At 38.5% G+C, this 19,727-nt stretch overlaps 1 long non-coding RNA gene across 1 annotated transcript in view; it reads right to left on the bottom strand.

Moving 5' to 3' along the window:
• Positions 1-19,727, bottom strand: part of LOC125934135 (uncharacterized) — a 206,898-nt gene that overhangs the window by 28,239 nt on the left and 158,932 nt on the right. The window contains exon 2 of the long non-coding RNA XR_007461246.1: positions 18,134-18,225. This is a non-coding gene — a long non-coding RNA (uncharacterized LOC125934135). The remainder of the gene's footprint in view (positions 1-18,133; positions 18,226-19,727) is intronic.

Raw genomic sequence — 19,727 nt, 5'->3', positions numbered from 1 at the left:
ATATGGACTAATTCAGGCAAGAGATGATGGTAGCCTGAAATAAAGGACAGTGGATATGGGGAAATGTGGATGCATTTACAAGATAGTTTAGAAGTAAGGTCAGCATATTGGTGGTTGACTAAATGTGGGTATGAAGGAGATGGAACAATAACAGATGATGCTGGGGATTCTGGTTTGAGCAAGAGGGTGATTGATGTTGTCATGCATTCAGATCAGGGGGAAAAGAGGAGAAGTAGAGGTGAAAGAAAGTAGTAGCCTGGACAGGTAGAGTTTCTAGTACCTATAAATCGCTAAGCTGAGATGAAGAGTAGGCAGTGAAAATGCAAGTTTGGATGAAGAGAGAGACAAAAGATCTAAGGTTATCACTATATCCCTGATAATAGAAGTCAATGAAAGAGTAAGATTAGAATAGCCTGTAAAAGAACACTGATTTCTGGGAAAGTTACTTTCTTTCTTCTTTTTAAAAAAATAATCACTTAATTTTGTTCCCTACAAATTTTTTTAACTTCAAGTTAATTGACAGAGTGTAGTACTGATTTCAAGAGTCGAATTCAAGGATTCATCACTTACATACAACACAGTGTTCATCCCAACAAGTGCCCTCTTTAAGGCCCATCACCCATTTAGCCCATCCCCCTAAACACCTCCCCTCCAACAACCCTGAGTTTGTTCTGTATATTTGAAAGTCTATTTGTGGTTTTTCTCCCTCTCTGTCTTTATTTTTTCCTTCCCTTCCCCTATGTTCATCTGTTTTGTTTGTTAAATTCCCCATATGAGTGAAGTCATATAATATTTATCTTTCTGTCACTGACTTGTTTCGCTTTGCACAATACACTCTAGTTCCATCCACACTGTTGCAAATGACAAGATTTCATTCTTTTTTTATCACCAAGTAATATTCCAGTGTGTGTGTGTGTGTGTGTGTGTGTGTGTGTGTGTGTGTGTGTATTTCCATTATTTGGCTATTGTTGATAGTGCTGCTATAATCATTGGGGTGCATGTGTCTCTTTGAATCAGCATTTTTTAATCCTTTGGATAAATACCTAGTAGTGTAATTGCTAGGTCATAAGGTAGATCTATTTTTAATTTTTTGAAGCACCTCCATACGGTTTTCCAGAGTGGCTGCACCAGCTTGCATTCCCAACAACAATGCAAAAGAGATCCTCTTTCTCCGCATCCTCACCAACATCTGTTGTTTCCTGAGTAGTTAATTTTTGGCTTTCTGACAGGTGTGAGGTGGTATCTCATTATTTTGATTTGTATTTCCCTGATAATGAGTGATATTGAGCATATTTTCATCTGTCTGTTAGCCATCTGGATGTCTTCTCTGGAAAAGTGTCTATTCATGTCTTTTGCCCATTTCTTCAGTGGATTATTTATTTTTTGAGTGTCAAGTTTGATAAGTTCTTTACAAATCTTTAATACTAACTCTTTATACAATATGTCATTTGCAAATATCTTCTCCCATTCTGTAGGTTGCCTTTTAGTTTTGTGGATTGTTTCCTTCACTGTGCAGAAACATTTTATCTTGATGAGGTCCCAACAGTTCATTTTTGGTTTTGTTTCCATTGCCTCCAGATACATGCTAGTAAGAAGTTGCTGCAGCCAAAGTCAAAGAGGTTGCTGCCTGTGTTCTCCTCTAGGATTTTGATGTTTTCTTGTCTCATATTTAGGTCTTTCATCCATTTTGAATTTATTTTTGTGTATGGTGTAAGAAAGTGGTCTAGTTTTATCCTTCTACATGTTGCTGGCTAGTTTTCCCAATACCATTTGCAGAAGAGACTTTCTTTTCACTGGATATTCCTTTCTGCTTTGTCAAAGATTAGTTGGCCATACATGTGTAGATCCATTTCTGGGTTCTCTATTCTGTTCCATTGATCTCTATGTCTCTTTTGTGCTAGTATCGTACTGTCATGATGATTACAGCTTTGTGATATAGCTTGAAGTCCAGAACTGTGATGCCTCTAGTTTTGGTTTTCTTTTTCAACATTACTTTGGCTATTCAGGGTCTTTTCTAGTTGCATACAACTTTTAGGATTGCTTGTTCTAGTTCTGTGAAGAATGCTGGTGTTATTTTGAAGAGATTGCATTGAATGTGTAGATTGCTTTGGGTAGTAGAGACATTTTATCAATATTTTCTCTTCTAATCCATGGAATGTTTTTCCATTACTCTGTGTTGTCTTCAATTTCTTTCATAAGCTTTCTATAATTTTCAACGTATAGACTTTTACATCTTCGGTTAGCTTTATTCCTAGGTATCTTATGGTTTTTGGTGCAATTGTAAATAGGATTGATTTCTTGATTTCTTTCTGCTGCTTCATTACTGGTATATAGAAATGCAACTTATTTCTGTACATTGATTTTATATCCTGTGACTTTGATGATTTCATGTATCAGTTTTAGTAATTTTTGGTGGAATCTTTCAGGTTTTCCACATAGAGTATCATGTTGTCTGAGAAGAGGGAAAGTTTTACTTCTTCCTTAATTCATACGCCTTTTATTTCTTTTCATTGTCTAATTGCTGAGGCTAGGACTTCCATTACTATGTTGAACAACAGTGGTGAGAGTGGACATCCCTGTCGTGTTTCTGACCCTAAGAGGATAGCCCTCAGCTTCTCCCCATTGAGGGTGATATTAGTTGTGGATCTTTTGTGTATGGACTTTTTGATGTTAGGGTATATTCCTTCTACACCTACTTTCTTCAGGATTTTTATCAAGAAAGGATGCTGTATTTTCTCAAATGCTTTTTCTCAATCTATTCAGAGGATCATGTGGTTCTTATTCTTTTATTAATGTTGTGTAGCACACTGATTGATTCAGGGCTAGTGAACCAGCCCTACAGCCCAGGAATAAATCCCACTTGATCGTGGTGAATAATTCTTTTAATGTATTGTTGGACTCAATTTGTTAATATTTTGTTGAGAATTTTTGCATTCATGTTCATCAGGCAAATTGGTCTCTAATTCTCCAGAAGCCATTCAGCCCTGGATTCTTGTTTGTTGTGAGATTTTAGATTATTGATTTAATCTCTTTACTGGTAATGGGTCTGTTCAAATTTACTATTTCTTCTTGTTTCAGTTTTGGTAGTTTATATGTTTCTAGGAATTTACCTATTGCTTCCAGATTGCCCAATTTGTTCACATGTAATTTCTCATAATGATCTCTTATAACTTTTGGTACTTCTGTAGTATTGGTTGTGATCTCTCTTCTTTGATTTGTCATTTTATTTATTTGGGTCTGTTCCTTTTTCATTGTTAGGTCTGGCTAGGGGTTTATCAGTTTTGTTAATTCTTTCAAAGAACCAGCTCCTATTTTTGTTGATCTGTTTTATTTATTTCAACATCATTGATTTCTGCTCTACTGTTTATTATTTCCCTTCTTCTGGTGGCTTTGGGCTTTATTTGCTTTTCTTTTCCCAGCTCCTTTAGCTGTAAAGTTAGGTTGTGTATTTGAGACATTTCTTCCTTCTTTAGGAAGGCCTGCATTGCTATACACTTCTTTCTTATGACCACCTTTGCTGTATCCCAAAGGTTTTGGACTGTCATGTTTTTATTTTCATTGGCTTCCATGTACTTTTTCACTTCCTCTTTAATTTCTTGGTTAACCTATTCATTCTTTAGTAGGATGTTCTTTAACCTTCAACTATTTGTGGCCTTTCCAAATTTTTTCCTGTGGCTGATTTAAAGTTTCGTAGTGTTGTGATCTGAAAATATGCATGGTATGATCTCAATCTTTTTGTACTTGTTGACGGCTGATTTGTGACCTGGTATGTGATCTGTTATGGAGAATATTCCATGTGTACTCAGGAAGAATGTGTATTCTGCTATTTTAGGATGAAATGTTCTGAATATATCTGTTAAGTCCATTCGGTCCAGTGTCATTCAAAGCCATTGTTTCCTTGTTGATTTTATGCTTACGTGATCTGTCCGTTGTTGTAAGTGGGGTGTTAAGTCCCCTACTAAAATTTTATTATTATCAATGAGTTTCTTTATGGTTTTTTGCGGGGGGAGTGTACCAAGTTGGTGGCATTAACATTTCCAATTGATAGATCTTCTTGAAAGACCCTTTAATTATGATATAATGCTTTTCTTCATCTCTTGTTACAGTCTTTGTTTTAAACTCTAGTTTGTCTGATACAAGTACAGCTATTCCAACTTTCCTTTAATGTCCACTAGCATGATAGATGGTTCTCCATCTCCTCACTTTCAACCTGCAGGTATGCTTAGGTCTAAAATGAATCTCTTGTAGGAAGCATATAGATGGATATTGATTTTTTTTATACATTCTGATACCCATGTCTTTTGATTGGAGAATTTAGTCCATTTACATTCAGAGTGACTACAGACAATATGAACTTAGTGCCACTGTGTTCCCTATGGAGTGTTTCTGGTGATGTTGTCTGGTCTTTTCTAGTCTTTGTTGCTTTTGGTCTTTTTTTGTTTGCTTTTTCTCAAGACACTCCCCTTAAAATTTCTTGCCGGGCTGACTTAGTGATCATGACCTCCTTAACTTTTTGTTTGTCTGGGAAATTCTTTATTTCTCTTTCTATTCTGAGTACCCGCCTTGCTGGATAACAAATTCTTGGCTGCATAGTTTTCTTATTCAGTACATTGAACATATACTGCCACTCCTTTCTGGCCTGCCAAGTTTCTGTGGACAGATTTGCTGTGAACCTGATCTATCTTCCTTTGTAGGTTAAGGACTTTTTTTCCCCTGCTGCTTTCAGGATTCGTTCCTTGTCTGTGTATTTTGTGAATCTGACTATGATATGCCTTGGTAATGGTTGGCTTTTATTGAATTTAATCGGAGTTCTCTGTGCTTCTTGGATTTTCGTATCTGTGTCCTTCCCCAGATTAGGTTAGTTTTCAGGCATAATTTGCTCACATAAGCCTTTTCTCTCTCTTCATCTTCTGGGACTCCTATGATATGAATGCTATTCCTCTTTAATAAGCCACTGAGTTATCTAAGTCTTGTATCATGATCTTTTCCCTTTGTTTCCCTCTTCTTTTCAGCTTCATTATTTTCCATAATTTTATCTATATCACTGATTCGCTGCTCTGCTTTGTCTACCCTTGCCATCATGGCATCCATTCGAGATTGCATCTTGGTTACAGCATTTCTAACTTTGGTCTGACAAGATTTTAGTGTTTTTATCTCTACAGAAAGGGATTCTCTAGTTTCTTCTATACTTTTTCCAACCCCAACTAGTATTCTTGTCAATGTGGTTCTAAATTCTAGTTCAAACATCTTACTTATATCTGTGTTAATTAAATGCCTGGCCATAATTTCTTCCTGTTCTTTCTTTTGGGGTGAATTCCTCCATCTTGCCATTTTGGAGGAAGAAAAAAAAATAAATTAAAAATTAAAAACAATTTTAAAAATCAAATAAAGGGGCTCCTGGATGGGTCAACTGTTTAAGCGTCCCACTTCAGCTCAGGTCATGGTCTTGCTGTTTGTGGGTTTGAGCCCCATGTCAGGCTCTGTGCTGACAGCTCAGAGCCTAGAGCCTGCTTCAGATTCTGTGTCTTCCTCTCTCTCTGCCCCTCTCCTGCTTGTGCTCTGTTACTCAAAACTGAATAAACATTAAAATATTTTTTTAACTAAATAAAGGAAGCTATATCCTAGGTGTGGTTCAGTCTGCTTATAAAAGAAGCTTGGTGAGAAAAAGAAAAAGGAAAACAATTTTTAAAAAGAAATTAAAAATTTTTTTAAATTTAAAATAATAGAATAAAATAAAGAAAATAGAATTTTTAAAAATGTGCTCTGGGTCACCTGGGTGGCTCAGTCAGTTAAGTGTTCAACTTCAGCTCAGGTCATGATCTCATGGTTCATGAGTTCAAGCCCCACATCGGGTTCTGTGCTGACACTTCGGAGCCTGGAGCCTGCTTCAGATTCTGTGCTTCCCTCTCTCTCTGCCCCCCTCCTGCTCATGTTCTTTCTCTCTCAAAAGTAAATACACATCAAAAACAATTTTTTAAATGTACTCTTTCTGTATCCACAAAAGAAAAAAAAACATAAAAACAGAAGCAAAGAAAATGAATAAATGAACAAACAAACAAAAAGAAACCCAAATGCAGCTAGATCCAGGTTACCCTAGAACTGAACCTTCACAGCACACTGATGATGGTAGAGAGTAAGCAGGTGGAAGGGATTTTTACTGGTCTGCTGGTAGAGGGGCCTGCTGCCCTGGTTCTCAGGCCTACTTGTCCTACTGGAGATGTGCCTGGAGGATGCAGGTGGGCAGAGCTTGGTGTAACAGCTCTGTTCTCCACTTGGCAGCACTGCTTAGCTCACTGGAGTCAATCAGTGCAGGTGAACTAGTAAAAAAACGCTTCACCCTCCTCTCTAGTCTCCAGAGCATCAATTCTGTGCCCTCACAGATGCACCATCAATCACCCCTGTTTTGTCTCAGGCTTCCACCTGTTCCCCACCTTTACCTTGTGTCCAAGCTGTCTGCCTGCCAAACAGTACCTCCTCCAGAGTGTTGTCTCAGATGGGCTGTGTTTCAAAACCCCACAACTCAGAGACACCCATGGCTTGGACCCACACTTATCCTCTGGGGGAGGGTCTCACTGAGCAATGGCTGGGTACTGACTGGTCCCAGAAAATGTGCACGTGACTGTGCAGTGGCAAAAGCTCAGAGTTTACATAAACAGAAATACACAGCCAGCACCAGGGTTTGCTGCCCTCAGCCAGCATCTTTATTCCTATACAAGTAGATGTGGCAGTTCTCTGGGGCCTGCTAGGACTTTTGCCTACAGAGAGGCTGTATTGCCTCTACCAAATGCACTCGAAAAAGCGGAACCACTTCTCATGCGACACAGGGGGCTCTCAGACTGTGCTGCCCACTCCCAGGGATTCACCCTGCTTTCTCACCAGAGCAGCACCAGGCACTAAGCTCTGAAACTCCAGACTCTTCGCTCCACTGTTTATAAAAAAAAAAAAAAACTGGCAGTATTGAAACCCTCTTCTTTTTCCCTGTCAATGGTCTTGGAACAGATTTCTTTTCTAGTTTTTTTTCAGCTTCATTCTAGTTTTTTTCTTTCCTAGTTCCCTATGAGTGCACTTTGTCTTTCTCTCTTCTCTCCAGCTACTTTTCAGAGGGAGAGCTTTACTTGTGTGATCCTGATGTGTTGCACTCTCTCTCCCTTGTTCTCTTTCTCTATCTTATCTGTGAAAACAGCTCCCTATCCTCCACAGCCTTTCTCTCCCCCAGTTCAGCTCTCCACACTGCATACCTGCAAGATCTCTTGCTCAAATTGTGCAGATTGTTGCATTAGTCCTCAGATCAATTTCCTAGGTGTTCAAAATGGTTTGATGTTGATCTACTTGTGTTTCAGGGACGAGACAAGCTCAGGGTCCCCATACTTCTCTGCCATCTTAACTCCTTTGTTCACTGTATTTTTAAATGGGATCATTTAATGCATACCTCTTTTCATCTTAAGTTGTTTTCCTAATAAATATCTGGTTAAAATATTGAGCCTTCAAAATCAACTGGTCTGGCTCTAGTTCATTCTTTATAATATGTGCAGAGAATAATAAATTATTGAACCATATTTTTTACTGAGCATTTCCTTTGTACTCCGTTTTGTGCCAAGACTAATGACGCTATAATAAACATCTTTGAAAATAAATCCTTACATATTAACAATTAAGTATGGTACACTAACAATATGACATAGTGGAAACAGAACTCTAGCCTTTTTCTGTCATCTTTGCATTATGTTTATGAAAACCCCAACTCCTTCTCTGGTATGAGCAGAGTGTTATGACTCAGGTTTTGTAACTGTGCCTCTAGGAAGTGAATGACAGGACATTTCATTCTTCACTCACAATAGGAAAGAGGGCAGTGGATTAGCCCATTCTCTGGCTTGATTAAGAGGCAGTTCAAGCTGCCATAACAAAATACCATAACCTGGATAGTGTACACAACAGAAATCTATTTTCTTACAGTTGTAGAGGCTGGAATGTCCAAGATCAAGGTCCAGTTTCTAGTAAGAGCTTCATTCCCGGCTTGCAGATGGTCACCTTCTCACTGTGTGCTGACATGACCTTTTCTCAGTGTATGGACAGGGAGACAGAAATGCTCTCATGTCTCTTCCTACAAGGGTATTATTCCATCATGACCTCATCTAATGCCAGTTATCTCCCAAAGACCCCCAAATACCACCACATTGGAAGTTAGAACTTCAACATGAGAATTTGGGGGAAACACATACAGTCCATAACAGAGGCTGTATTTCAACTTTTGGGTTGACCAGGATTGATTGCCTCATGCACATGGCTATGGATAATTTCAATAGACTTTTTCAGGAAACCACTTCTTTTTTCTGGGAGGCCAGACTGTAGAGGATCAGTGTTGGATAGGATAACCCTTAACCGTTAATATCTTCTAACAGTCTTTTGATTGCTTCTTATTCTTTCATCCTTCTTCTTTTCCTCCTCCTTTATTCTTCCTCCCTTCCACTCTTTTTATCTCTCTCTACCCCTTCCCTCTCTCTCCCTCTCTTTCTCTCTTCCCACCCCTCCTCTCTCCTCTCACTTTTAAAACTCATATATTGTCAGTATTTAAAATATTACAACTGATTTGGTAAAAGGGTTAGCAGTTTCTTACAAAGTTAAACATGTAGCACACAACCTACTATCTACATAAGAAAAGTGAAAACATATTCACAAATATGTTTAAATGGATGTTTGAAGCAGCATTATTCATAATAGCACAAAACTGGAAGTAATCCAGATGACCACCAAATAGAGAATGGATACTAAAATTGTGGTATATGCACACAATAAAAAAACTACCTGGCAATAAAAAAATTCACACACAACACAAGTAAACCTCAAAAACATACTCCTTTAAAATCATAAAATGTTATATATTATATAATTCCATTATGTGAAATTCTAAAAGAAAAAAGTAAAATCATAAAGACTGAAAGCAGACCAATAGTTGTCTGACATCCAGAATATCACTCAGGCAGCCAGCAGGAGACTCTGCAAAGGGCATAGAGTACCCACTATTTTAGGGGGAACAGTATTACTTTCCCATGGCTGCTATAACAAATTGCCACAAATTCAGTGGCTTTAAAAAAGGAAAGACAGAAATGTACTGTCTTATAGGTCTAAAGGGCCACAAGTCTAAAACGAGACTTACAGGGCTAACAAAGTGGGGCCACCCTCCCTGGGAGGCACTAAGGAAAATCTGCTTTTCACTTCTTCCAGTGTCCAGAGCATTGCTTGGGCTCATGGTCCCTTCTTCCACTTTCAAAGCCAGTGGCATAAAATTGTTCTAATTCTGCTTCTGTTCCTCTCTTCTGTCTATTAAATCTATGCCTCCCTCTTACAAAGATCCATGTGCGTTGGGCCCCTGGGTGGCTCAGTCAGTTAAGCATTCGACTTCAGCTCAGGTCATGATCTCAAGGTTTGTGGGTTTGAGCCCTGCGTCAGGCTCTGTGCTGACAGGTCAGAGCCTGAAGCCTGGTTCAGATTCTGTCTCCCTCTCTCTCTGCCGCTACCACACTCGTGCTCTTTCTTTTTCAAAAATAAACATTAAAAAAAGTTTTTTTAATTAAAAAAAAAAAAGATCCATGTGATTGCATTTAGGGCATATCCTGAAAATCTAAAAATAATCTCTATCCTTTAAGATCCTTAATCCAATCATATATATTGAAGTCCTTTTTTGTTTCAATTCTTTGCCATATAAGGTAACATTCAAGGTTCCAAGGATTAGGTGATTGAGATCCTTTTGGGGGGAGGGGGCACTTTTTTTGCCTACAGCAGAGATGATGAAAATTTCCATGTCTCAACTGTGACAAAATACCAAAAGTGTACATAATTGTTTAAATGCTACACTTAAAATGAACACACTTTTTAAAAAGCTGGAGAGGGGCAGCTGTGTGGCTCAATCGGTTAACTGTCCAATTTTGACTCAGGTCATGATCTCACAATCTGTGAGTCCAAGCCCCACATCAGACTCTGTGCTGACAGCTCAGAGCCTGGAGCCTGCTTCACATTCTGTGTCTCCCTCTCTCTCTGCTCCCTCCCCTTTCTCTCTCTCTCAAAAATAAATAAATATTAAAAATTTTTAAAAATAAAAAGCTGGAGAAAAATAGGATGTGAAAAAGGAAAGAAGAAGGAAGGGAAGGAGGGAAAAGGAAGGAAGATAATTATCTTAAAAATGGCAAAGGCATGAGCAATTTGTAAAAGAAGAATGGCCAGAAACCACCACAGGAGTAAAGAAATGTAAATTAAAACAAAAGATATGTGTGGAATTTTTAAAATGGCAATATTCAAAACTGAAGAGTGGTGGGAAAAAAGCTCTGTCATAAATGGGATAATAACTTAGTACATCATCTTTGGAAGACATTTGGTCAGAATATAAAAACGAAATCAAATCAGCGTCATTTTTTAAAGCACTAAGTCACTTTAAGGAATTTGTTTTAAAAAAGAAATCTGTAGGGTGCCTCGGTGGCTCAGTCAGTTAAACATCTTGGTTTTGGCTCAAGTCATGATCTCACAGTTTGTGGGATCGAGCCCATGCTGTCAGTCCAGAGTCAGCTTTGGATTCTTTCCCGCTCCTGTTCTCTCTGCCCTTCCTCTCTCTCAAAATAAACAAACAAATAAACATTTAAAAAGAAACAAAAAAGAAATCTGTATATCTAGAAATTTTTAGTAATATGAAGGTTTATAATAGAAGTTTTAGGGGTACCTGGGTGTGGCTTGGTTGGTTGAACATCTGACTCTTGGTTTTGGCTCAGGTCATGATTCCCAGGTCAGGTTCTATACTGGGCACGGAGCCTGCTTTGGATTCTCTCTCTCCTTCTCTCTCTGCCCCTCCCCTACTCCTTCTCTCTCTCTCTCTCTCAAAAAAACAAAAGTTTTGTATTGGAAAATTCTAATCAACCTAACTGTTGAACACAAGTAGGACTGCAGAATATTCAAAAACAAATAAAACTGTGTATAATCTGGATTTGAGAGAAATTTATAACCATCTATCTATAGCAAAATCTTATTTTTTCAAAAGAAGACCATATTCGTACATGGAAAAATATTACTCATTTGTTATTTCGGCTTTTGCTTATCTTTACTTTCTAAACTTTCAACATGAAATGTACATATTTTTATAGTAGAAAAAAGGACACTTAAAACACTTTTCTCTAACCAAATAAATACTGTTTTCACGTTTTTGACACTGCCTTTCTACTGAGAAAATAATGGTCAGTTAAGTCTAAAACTTATTAGATTCACTTTTAGAAATCCAAAATCAGGGAGACTCTTGGGAGGAACTATATAATTTTTGCACCAACAGATCAACCCACTATTACTTCAATCCTTGTTCAGAAAACAGACTGAGAATTTGAACCAAACTAAAGCCTTCCAAACAAGGCTGTTTTCTTTAGACATGGGACATGTGCTGCAATTATCACCATTCATTTCCTTTTTTCCATTGAGCCTCTGTAGAATGTTGTCACTTTGTAGATATTTTATCTCTTGGGGAAAAAAAAAATATTAATGTTTCTTTGGGCCCAGCAATTACTGTAGATATTCTTTCAATACATTTACTGTTTTGTTGGTAGAAAAAAAAGTACATTTAAATGAACCTTTAAAAACAAATGTCATGATACTAAAACCGTCAGAGACTACCTTTTCTGAGAATCAGTGTAAATAAGTATTTTCTTCCAAGGGGAATTAGTTTTAAGACTAAGAATTTATTGATATCTTTAAATGCATTTAAAAACTTAAATTTTTGTTGTAGAGGCTGCTTTTAGGCTACAGGCTTGAGCAACGGAAACCTGAGCAAGGCAAAGGGCCCCCAGTGATGACAGAGCTAATGCAAACAGGCTCTTTAGGCAGCCTGCCTCAAAACAGACATAGGCCCTAACTGACCAATGGGCAACTTACAAACAGGCACAGTTCCTAAAATTACCAAAAAAGAGAAAATTCCACATGTTTCCTTACTTCCTCACTCCACCCTGTAAATATAGCCCCTCTCCACCACCTTGTGGCCGACAGTCTCTTCTTTACTGTCTTGCCTGCTGCTCCCTTGCCATGTATTTAAGAAACTTCTATTTCTTTGTTCTGCCTTTGGTAAATTCCTTCACTGCCCACACCACTGGCTCCCATCCAATCAGAACATGCCACAATTGTATTATCTGTCTAAAATTCAAACAAGGACATATAATATAATATAATGGAGATTCATGCCTGGATATGATTTCCAAACAAGTCATGCAACAGATGTCTGCATCAAAATCAATTAGAAGAATTTTACTAAAGTAAATATTAACACCATGAAAGAATTTGTTTTCAAATTTCATTGAGAGACACTGGAGGGTGGTGTCAATTCTATACATATCACTAACTATCTATAATCCTATCACTTTTCTTGTTTTCATTGCTAACCATTTCCAAATTCAGTGCTCTCACATTCTCTACTCTGACTCACTGCACCTTGGTTTTCTAGCTCCTAACTCCACCACTCAGAATATTAACTCAAAAATGTCTTATGTATTTTGTTAAGGTAACACCAGCTTCTGTAACAAATAAACCCACAAATTTAGTGGCTAACACAATGAAATTTTTGAGAGACTTTTTCCTCCTCTAGCAGACTACATGTTTCTACTTGATGATCCTCAGTCTAATTCAGGATTACAGTTTCCTTCTATCTTGAAAAAAAGAAAAAATCCCTCATAATTGTTAGCATCTAATTAGCATAAAGGGAACAAGGAAATATGGTGATGATACACTTGGCCCCAAAGTAATAGAACCGACTTCTATTCTCATGCCATTGATTAAGAACTACTCCTATGTCCACAGCTAAGTGCAGGGGTATTGGGAATTGTAACCCTTGCGTAGAAAGTTGCTCCCCAAGACATCTCTACATTATAGGGTAGAACAGTGCAAGAGCCACACCTAAAACAAATGAGAACCAATAAGGAAGAAGCCAAAGTCAAGGAGGGCTTTAAGAGGAAGTACATTCATTTTGCAACAATATATCAGTCCGTTAAAGCTCTTAAATCTGTAGTCACACTCCACATGACCCCATGGCATTCACTCTCCAATGAATTCTATAACTATATTGGCCCAAGACAGACATAGAAGGATTTTACAAAGAGGTGACATTCTAATCTCTTAATTTACTTCAGTTCTCACTCCTTCTCAATTCACAATGGCCCATTGTCCATTAACAAGAGATCAGTTTCTCCCAGTCTATGGAAAGGGGAGATCAGAAAATACATTCACAGCCTATCCTTTCCTTAATTTTACTTCTTCAAATTCTAATGCTCTTTTTACCATTCATGATATTCTGATGTCAAATTGGTCATGCAGCCATAAGAGCACCTAGGTTACCTAAATTTTACTATCAGAAGTCTGATTTCCAGTTCATGGAATCGAACTCCAGGTCAGGGTCTATGCTTTTAGTGTGGATTTTAGGGAGGATTCTCTCTCTCTCCCTCTCTGCCCTGTCCCTGCTCAAATGCACAGAAGCTCTCTTTCTCAAATAATAAATAAACTTAAAAAAAAAAAAGGAGTCTGATTTCCCCATTCAAGAGGGATGTATAAGTCCAGCCATCTGCCCTATAGACAGAAATCAAGATCTCTAACACATAATGGAAGGGAAGCCAGATTCAAAGCCTTTGTCTATCTGACTTTATTCTAATTCTGCAGGAGAAACATCAGCCTTCTACAAACTAAACTTGTTAGTACAAAATACAGTAGCAGAACAAAAAAATTAAAGGTTTCTGTAATTATGTTTCCATATATAAATACAAGTTACAAAAACAAAATCTAAAAAACAAAAGCAAAATCAGAATCCCAATGTATAAAATTACTCTGGCTTGGATGTATGATAGGTTCTACCCAATCTTGGAGCATAGCTTTAGCCTCTAACAGCCTCATGGTTTTTCAAGAATGCAGCCATCATATACAAAATACCAGAGCCGAAAATGAGTTGAGTGCTTCTGTGAGAACACACAGATTTCCACAATCTGAAAGGAAGTAAAATTTCCAGAAAACACACAGGAAGGATAGGCAGCTTCAGAATTTATACAAACATGTAGTAGGGAAATTCTGACTAAATATATTGTCACATAAAATGAGTTAAATATACTTTTTGCCTACGAATATATAGCTTAGTTTTAAGAGGCAGATCCTCTAAATATACATATAGATGTGTGTACATAAACACACTCTAACTATAAATGCACACATACCCATTCATAACACATCTTTATGAATAATGTAGATGAGCATTTTAAATATTTATGATTTGGAAGTTACCACAAGACATCTTAATTTATATCAACATACTCTGTAGAGTTAAAATATATACCAAAAACTAGTCTAGCATTTATTAGGTCACTCTCCGTTGCTTCCTTTTTTTCTGTGGTGAGGACAGGTCAGTGTGCACCTTGGCACAGGAGCATCATCCTTTGGGTTCTGTGTCCCCAAAATTATTTGACAGATCAAAGTTGAGCACGGGAGCAACTCAGAACACAGTTCTGAGAAGGACCAATAAAGGAAAACATCCATCCCTTGTTGCTTTCATGATAATTTATTCACGTGGCACCTGTGATGTGGCCATTGGACATTTAGTCTGGACGTCAGTGTTCAAAACATGACTTGGTCTTATGCTAGCTATTACAAACCTCACTTAAATGTCCTGAACTTTTCACCCAGTTTTTTTTAATTTTTTTTAATGTTTATTTATTTTTGAATAAAGAGAGAGACAGAGCACGAGCAGGATATGGGCAGAGAGAGAGAGGGAGACATAGAATCCGAAGCAGGCTCCAGGCCCTGGGCTGTCGGCACAGAGCCCAACGTGGGGCTCAAACTCACAAACCGCGAGATCATGACCTGAGCCAAAGTTGGACGCCTAACCAACTGAGCCACCCAGGCGCCCCTTCACCCAGTTTTTAAACAAGAATAATAATGCCTTCCACACACACTGCTATAAGGTATGGATTGGATTAAATAATCACGTTCCAATGCTCAGCACCCATAAAATCTGTAGAGGGGCACCTGGGTGGCTTGGTCAGTTAAGCGTCCAACTCTTGATTTCAGCCCAGGTCATGATCTCGCGGTGAGTGGTGAGATTGAACCCCTGTAGGACTCTATGCTGAGCATGGAGACTCCTTGGGATTCTCTCTCTCCTCTCTGTCTCTCTCTGCCCCTCCCCCCATCTCAAAATAAATATTTTTAAAGTATCTACTGTATACTTGAGGGTATGTACCCATTAGAAGGACAGGAACATAGGTCAAGCAAAAAGGGATGTTTTGGGGTCATTTTCCGTTACAGACTTGCCTGGGGGAATATAATCCCTCACGAATATATGAAGTGCGTAAACAGGTAAGTGAAATGGAAAACTATGACCTCTGATTAGTGTCTCTACAACTAGAGATCTAGAATATGTCGAATGTCAGTATGCCAGTACCTAGCTCACTACTTACAACTTTTTGCATTCCGTCCACATTACCATCAGAGCATATAACAAAACTCTGTCTCGTGTTAAACGTGCACGCACCTTTTGCCATCTCAGGATGAAAGCCACTTCCAATCCTGGATCACAACTCTCTCATCTTTGCATGCCTCCAATTCCTGGCACACATCCCTTGTGTATAGTAAGTGCCCAATAAATTTTGGTTGAATCGAGTGACCGAAAAGCAAAGTAAATTAAATAACGATGATGAAATATATGTGTATGAGACATTCCACTCTTTGCAACTTGGAAGTAAAACAAAGAATCGGGGAACTTTTGGTAATACAATTGGGGTGGTAGCTATGAGAGGGCTGTACACACAGAATCAAATCACAAAGGCAAGTGGCAGCAGCAGCCTAGCGGGAAAGAGCAGTCCGTGCTCTCCAGATGCAGAACAAATAAGCCTGAAGAAATATGGTAATTGTTAATAACATGAAATTGACAAGAGAATGGGGAACCACCTTGACATTTGATTACTACTTAGTCAATATTCAAGCTCACAAGAAGGTGAGCAGATGTTAGCCAAAGCAGATGTGAACGCACATATAATAGAATAAGGACTAAACAGATTGGGCTGGTTGCTTGCAGTGTATATTTGTTGGGTGGAAACAACAAACCCTTCAAACTTAATCCAACAAAAATGAGGCATTTGGTTCATTTCCTTCAGTTTTTCTTTTCTTTACCTCCAAGAGACTTTATCACAAGTTTGAGATAAGGCAGTTTGACAAAACCTTTTACCATTTGTGCAATTCAGCTGTCCAAAATCACCCCTCTTTCTCCTTGCCAGGGCCCAAGAATGAACCTAAGTGGGAACTTCTCATTTATAACAAGGAGGAATATAAAAATAAGTGGAATCAGAGAGTTAAAAATATCCAGAACTTGAAGTCCAAAAGCTAGAAGATCACACAAATATATGAGGCTCAAGCATCAGTATTTTTTTCCCCAAGACTCCAGGTAATTCTTTTTTTTAATTTTTTTAAATGTTTATTTATTTTTGAGAGAGAGAGAGAGACAGAGCACGAACGGGGTAGGAGCAGAGAGAGAGGGAGGCACAGAATCCGAAACAGGCTCCAGGCTCTGAGCTGTCAGCACAGAGCCTGACATGGGGCTCGAACCCACAAGCCATGAGATCATGACCTGAGCCGAAGCCGGATGCTCAACCAACTGAGCCACCCAGGCACCCCTCCAGGTAATTCTAACATATAGCTAATGTTTGAGAAATACTGGGTTAGAGACAAAAACAGATCTTCCCATAAATTGATAATGGCCACGTGAGACCTTAAGCATTCCCTGGAACCTACGTTGAGGGGAACGAATGGCAGCAAATACTTCAAGATACAGCTGTAGTCAAGCACATTTGATTTCACAACCAGGTTCTGGCTCTCTTGAAGCTGAAAAAGGAGGAGGAGGAGAAGAAGGCATAGAAGGAGGAGGAAAATACAGATAAGAATGAGGAGATGAAAGAAGAAAAAGAGGAAGAAGGGAGGAAATGTATTAACAATAGCAGCAAACATTTATGTCGCACCAACTCCACACTAGGCACTGTTCTGAGTGCTTTGATCTGAAACTTCAAAGCAACCCCATGAGGCTCATGGCTCCACTGTGCAGAAGGAGCTACATTTTGCAGTTTTCTATAGTTTCGACCACATATGGGATAGACCCTGGTACCCCTGGGGGCAAAGCAGGTTTTACACTCTGTTTCCTGCTTGTAGGATGTTGGGGGCTGATGAATCATGGTCTCCAACAGTGAGAGACCATATAGCCTTGCTCTTGGTTTCTTTGACAGTACAACAGTCTCAATCGCTTTAGTGGATTTCTTACCCATTGGATGGCAGGTAGTTAGCTCATGAACCAAAAAACAAAAACAAAAAGAAAACCCACACACACAGTTGTTGGTGTGTTGTTTTCCTTAACTTTTTCTTAATTTGCTCTATTTCTTTGTTTCTTTCAACTCCTTAGTTCCAGACTGAGTGGTGAACACCTTGGACTCATTCGCTTCTGTTAGAGAGCCACACTTTCAGTCTTGCTCTGTTTTCTAAGTTATTAGTCCAATTGAAATCATTTTCTGGACATTATTTAATCCACTGAGAGGTTTCAACAGTGAGTGGAGCAGCTATACTCTTGATTTTATCATTGCTATAAGCATCAATTTTAATTGAATTTTATCCCTCAAAACATTTCTCAGTTTTATCTTCTATTTGTTGTTGACAGTGAGTGCCTGACAACCCCACATATTGCCAAATTTGTGACTAGTCTCTAATCCCTTTCATTCATGCTTGCAAATAAGGATATTCTTTGCTAAGGTCATCTCTGTATGTGATCTTTTATGAAATGTAGCCAGCATCAGTCAACACACACTATTAATATCTACTTTCCCAAAGTCTTTCCCTAAGGATACAGGCTCATTAATTAGCTACTTGATCTGCCTTCCATATTATCAAAGATTTTACCAAATAACTTGCCATTGCAAAACATCCTTCTGGATTCTGATAACAGTCTTGCAGTCTACATCTAGTCCCTAAGATAATGCACATATTTCATGTTTTGTTTTGTTTGTTTGTTTGTTTTTATTATGGCAGCATCCTACTTTTAATTGCCAGTTAACCACTATAAACGCTCAGTGGCTTAAAAAAGTATGGTTTATTTCGTACTCACATCATATGTCCATCACAGGGCAGCCAGGGGCTCTACTCCATGTTGTCTTCACTCTTGACGTTAGAGCAGTCACTGTCTAGACTCCTCAGGTGCTGTGGTAAAGTAAAATTACACAGTTTTCCATAACAGAAATTGGACCCTCCAATCTGAAAGTGAACGATGGTCCCATTATTCACAGTGCATTGACCAATAATAGCTGCATGGCCCCACCTACAACAGGGCCAAGAAGTGAATCCTACCATTAAAAGAACAGCACTACTGAAACCACACCCCCTACAATGTAATCTCCACACTACACCCAACTGAGTTATTTAATTATGTTACATATGTCACTGCTCTACTCAAAACACTCCAATGGCCTCCCACCTCAGTTAGCAAAGAGCCTAATTTCATACAATGGCCTCCAAGACCCTCCATCATCTGGCTATCTGCTACCTCTTTGCCTCATCTCCCACTCTTTCTCTCTCTCTCACTCTGCTCCAGCCACATCAAACTATTTGTTAGTCCTTGTACATGTCAAGCTTCCAACTGAGTCAGTCTTTGCATTTGCTATACCCCTCTCCCCCTTGGCCTGGAATATTCTTTCCACAGATATCTTCATGGACCACCCCTTCACTTTGTCACATGTCCACTGTAACATCATCTTACCAGAGAAGTCTTTCCTAACACACCTATATAATATGCAACCCACTCCTCTGATGCTATTTTCTAACCTCCTTGCTCTGCTTCATTTTTCTTTAGGTCTGAGTATTGCCTAGCATAATACATATTTGTGTTTATTGTGTGTGTTCCCCCAGAAAATATTAGGTTCTTGAAGGAAAGACATTTGCCTGCTTTATTCACTGTAAGACCTTAGGAGTCTAATGTAAGCCTGGCATCTAGTAGGTGCTCAATAAATCCTTCATGAATGGATGAATGAATGAATCGGCCAATGAACACAGTGCTACTCCAAGGGCAGCAAAGTACTAAGACATAATATACCATAAGGAGTATCTGATTTTTGGAGGAAAAAGAAAGAGATGAAAAGAAAGTTAGCAAAGACTTTTTTCTTCTTCCCAATCTCTCCTGTAACTTGTCTGGGTTAGTAACAGGATCAGTATTTATTTAGTAAGAGGATAAGTTAGTAATAGGACACAATATACCGAGGAAGTATACAGGCCTAAATTTCTTTTTTTTTTCCTCTCTCTTTTTTTGCTGTGACTCTTTAACCTCCACTGATTTTAAAGTGTATCATGCTTATATTCTCAGCACTAAAACATGTGGTTAAGGAAAAGAGAAATGTCCTTAAACTGAAAACTAAGACAAAACTCTGCAGACACTTGGAAAAGAGAGTAAATGATGTAATCAGGAAATACTTTTGCCTTGAAGATCTATGGTGACAGTTCTAACACATAATATAACACGATCCAGATTAAAAAGTCATCAATCTGTATGACCTATCAGGTGATATTTTCCCAATTAAACAAAATAGGAAACTAAGGCACTGAGCAGTGTAACTGATTATTTACAGTCCAAGAAATTATGAGAAGAAGTAAGTCTACTACTAGTTTCTGACCCCTGGCTTATCTGTTCCACATCTATGTCCACATTTTGG

The sequence above is a fragment of the Panthera uncia genome, chromosome D4, assembly GCF_023721935.1.
Source record: "Panthera uncia isolate 11264 chromosome D4, Puncia_PCG_1.0, whole genome shotgun sequence".
In the NCBI taxonomy this organism is placed as follows: domain Eukaryota; kingdom Metazoa; phylum Chordata; class Mammalia; order Carnivora; family Felidae; genus Panthera; species Panthera uncia.
Note: the sequence above shows the minus strand (reverse complement) of the source record. Positions and strands in the feature narration are given on the sequence as shown.